Consider the following 3559-nt stretch of genomic DNA (forward strand, 5'->3'; position numbering starts at 1 on the left):
CCCCCGGTGCCGGCACCGAACCGGTCAGGCCGGTTCCCGCCGCCGCTTCCCCACACCCACCGTGCCGCGTGGCCGCCATCCAGCCACCGCCCTCCCCGGGGCTTCCCCGAGCACGCCGGGAGCCCCCCAAAACGCCACCGCGGTGCCTCCCAAGTGGGGTTCGGGCCCATGTCCCCAGTGGTGCCACAGCCCGGAACCCCGGGTACCGGCACACCCAGCCGTGCCATGGGGCACTTCCTGGGCACCCCAGACCTGGGTGGTTGGGAGAGCAGCTCCCCCAGCCCCCAAATTCCTCACCCCTACAGGCTTGGGGCACCCTGTCCCAGGGTCACCTCGACCACGGGGGGGCACCCAGCCGGTGACACCAGAGACAGTAGACCCCGAGCATCCCTCTGGGCAGCGTCCGACCCTTGTCCCACCCTGCCGGGGGGACAAAAGACCCCCAGGTGGCACGGGGGGACCAGACGGGGGCTCCTCCACCTAACACCCGGGCGGGGATTTGTGGCTACCGTAGCTCGTCCCCGAAGGCCACCCCCGGCCATCCTAATCCGCTCACAACACCGTGATTAAGGCGCCGGTCTCACGTCACGGGGACCGCGGCCACTCTCCTGGGCCCGTCGGCCACCGTCAGCCCGCCCCGGTGAGCGGGGGGGTTGATCCTCTTACCCCCCTCCCCCCGGTGTCACCTCGGTGGGCACGCGGCCGCCCAGAGCCCTGCCGCTCCCGCCTGCCCCGGGGGGATTAGCTGCGACCTTCACGCCCCCGACCCTCCCCAACCCCGCCACAGAGGACGGGCGATGTCCCTGGAGTGCCGAACGGGGGGCTCTGGTGTGTCCCCAAAACTCCCCGGTGGGGGAAACTGAGGCAGGCGCCGGGTTTGTGGTGCCGGGCCGGCGGGAGGGAGGTGGGATTTTCTCCCACCGTGGGATCGCCGGCCCCGTTGCACATTCCAGCGCGGGAGTTGGGGCGCGAGGCACAGCCCACGGCGTTTTCCCAGGATCCCGGCACAGCACGGCGGGCCGGGAGAGGGGCCGCGGCGCGCCAGCCCGCCGGAGCCATATAAGGGCAGGCGGTTCACCATTTCCAGGCATTTTCCAGAATCCCAGCGGCCTTGGGAGCGGGGAGGTCGCCGCCGGCTCCGGCGCAGCTGCCGCGGCCGTCGCTCCCGGCCCCGGCTGGCACCGCCGCTGCCCGGCGGGCACGGGCTGGGCGCCGGCGCTCCCGCCCGCGGGGACTCGGGGGGCTCGGCACCGCGGGGATCCCCGTGTCACGGCATTCCCGGGACAAGGCGGCACCGAGCCGCGGGGCTGACAAAGCCTCTTAGTGCCCGGCGCCCATGGCGTCGCGCCGCCTAATCCCGAAGGAGGGGCGCAGGACACCCCCACCTCCCACTGGGACCCCTGTCCAGGGTCACCCCACATGCCACAGCCTGTCCTACACCCCCGGCTCGGCTTGGGGACATCCCAAATTTCTCTGGATGCCTGTCCTGGGGGTCTGCCAGCACCCCAAGGTCCTGCTGTTCCCTGCCCCTCGGGGACCCCAGTATCCCCAACTCCCCCTTCGTGGGGACTCCCAGCTCCTGCTTCACTCCGGGCATCCCTGGACTCACGAATCCTGCCTAACCAGGGCCCGTGGATCCTGCTCCACCGGGATGCAACGGCTCCTGCCCCACCAGGACCACGGATCCTGCTCCACCGGGACCTACAAATCCTGTCGCGCGGGAATGCACGGGCTCCCGCCCCACCGGAACCCAGGAATCCCACTCCACTGGGATGCGACTACTCCCATTCTACCGGGCCCCTCGGCTCCCTCTTCACCGGGATGCAACGGCTCCTGCAGCACCGGGACCCCCGGATCCTGCCCCACCGGGAGACTCCCGCGGCCGGGGACCCTCGGGACCGCCCCCTCCCGGCGGGGACCCCCGGCTCCCCTCCCGCTGACCCCACGGCCGTGTCCCGTTCCCGCCCGGACCGGACTCACCGCGCTCCGCTACCGCCGCCGCCCCGACCCGTCCCGTCCCGCCCCGTCCCGGCCGTGCCCGCAGGAAGCGGCGGGAGCGCCCCGGGGCGGGGACAGCGGCCGCCCCGCCCGGCCCCGGGAACGGGGACTCCCGGGAATGGGAGCGGGACAACACCGCACCGAGCCCGGGCGTGACCGCGGGGCGGGGTCCGGTACTGTCCCGGTCCCGGTCCGGTCCAAGCATGGATCCGGTAGAGCCTTGGTACAGTCCTGACGTGGTCCCGGCACAGTCCAGGTGTAGTCTAGATGCTGTCCTGGTACAGGAGCCATCCAGAGATGGTTCAGGTACTGTCCCGGCACGGTCCCGGTACTGTTCCGGTACAGAACTAGGCGTGCTTCTGGCGTGATCCCGGTACTGTCCCGGCACAGTCCCGAGGCGGTCCCGGGATGCTCCTGATCCTGTTTCGGGGTGCACCGAGCATGGCGGACGGGAGCCCACAGCCACCGCGTCACCCGTGGGGTCCCTTCCCAGGGGACACGGGTACCTGAAGGGGTCCCAGCCCCAGCCATGGGCACCCCCCATTCCTGCCCGAGGGGACACAGACGGGGACATAGACAGCCATTGCCGCCAGGCACGGAGTGGATGCAGGGTGCATCCAGGTGCCCAGGTGGGATGGATGCCCGCGGGTGAGGCCTGGTCCCAGTGCCCCTCCATCCCACCTCAGCCCCTTCCATGACTGATGCATGGCCCTGGCACTGCTGTGACACTTTAGCCCCCAAATCCAACTGTGTGCCAAATCCAACTGGGCTTCAACCCCCCCAGTAAAGCTGGGGACCAGCTGGAGCCCCCGGCCCCTCATGGCACCTGCCACCAGAATGGGCCCATTCTGCAGGCGGGCGCCTCGTGCGCTGGCCCTGGATCTGCTCAAAGGCCGGATTGTTCCAAGAGGAGCGGGAGCCTGGCCAGGCCCAGCGCTGGCACTGGCACTGTGTGGTGTTGTGGGGGGACGTGTGGCATCCGTGGATGGTGGGGTCCCCACTGCCCACACCAGTATGGGAACATGTGCTCTGCCAGTGCTGGGTCTGGTGTGCTGGACATGCCCGGGAAGGCGGCAGTGGCTGCTTCCCTGGGATGAGGTGTGGGCACAGGTGGATGTCAGGAGCTGCCGGGGTGGGTGCTGCTGAGGGCACACGCCCCCACTAAACCAGACCTCCTGTCCTGTTCCCCAGTGTCCTGCCCCAAATTTCATAGACCTTCCTCAAAACCCTTTCCCAAAGCTCCTTTACCTTCCCCCCATATCCACTCTCCCTATAGCCCCTCCTCTTCCCCTCTCCCTGTAGTCCCTTCCTACACCTTTTCCCCATTCTCCCCTCCCCATAGTCCCCTTCCCACATCTCCATCTCCCTAGACCCTCTCCCCACTCTCCCGCCCCGAGCCCTCCTCTCTCCTCCCTTGTTCTCCCTCTTGCCCCCGTCCTCCCGCCCGCCGGGGGGCGTCCTGTCCCCTCTTGCCCCCGTCCTCCCGCCCGCCGGGGGGCGCCCGCTCCCTCCCCTTCCCGCCGTGCCCCGCGCGGCCAAGGCGGGAACGCGGCGGCCCAAG

The sequence above is a fragment of the Melospiza melodia genome, chromosome 6 (genome assembly GCF_035770615.1).
Source record: "Melospiza melodia melodia isolate bMelMel2 chromosome 6, bMelMel2.pri, whole genome shotgun sequence".
NCBI classification, from domain to species: domain Eukaryota; kingdom Metazoa; phylum Chordata; class Aves; order Passeriformes; family Passerellidae; genus Melospiza; species Melospiza melodia.